The 419-nt window shown below is 32.7% G+C and overlaps 1 protein-coding gene across 1 annotated transcript in view; it reads left to right on the top strand.

The window, feature by feature from the left end:
• LOC105448528 overlaps positions 1-419 on the top strand; it is an 8202-nt gene that overhangs the window by 4082 nt on the left and 3701 nt on the right. The window lies entirely within an intron of this gene.

The raw sequence follows: 419 nt of genomic DNA, 5'->3' as shown, positions 1-419 counted from the left end.
GTAAAAGTAATAAATACTTAATAAAATATTTATAAAACATAAAATACTCGCTTGAAGTTTGCAAATTATAAAAATAAAAAATTTATTAAAAATAATTATTCAATTAATCATTTAAATTATTAAAAATAAATCAAATACTTGTATCGGTTAAAGCCTTAGAATCACATGTTCGCGTTTCGACAGCGCTGCAAACGTAACCAACAAAGTCAGTCGACTGCTTGCTATCGTCGAGTGAACGCCTCGTGTGTCAGTAAATCGTCGTGGGTTAGTAAATAGTGCGCGTGTTTCTTTCCTCGACTGAGTTTTCAATCGACGAATAATTAATCGACACGGATTGATAATTATTAACTATACTTAATACATTCGGTATTAAGGTCAGTCGACTGCTTGCTATCGTCGAGTAAACGGGTCGCGTGTTA

This window comes from Wasmannia auropunctata, unplaced genomic scaffold (genome assembly GCF_000956235.1).
Source record: "Wasmannia auropunctata unplaced genomic scaffold, wasmannia.A_1.0 LD336085.1, whole genome shotgun sequence".
Taxonomy (NCBI): Eukaryota; Metazoa; Arthropoda; class Insecta; order Hymenoptera; family Formicidae; genus Wasmannia; species Wasmannia auropunctata.
Note: the sequence above shows the minus strand (reverse complement) of the source record. Positions and strands in the feature narration are given on the sequence as shown.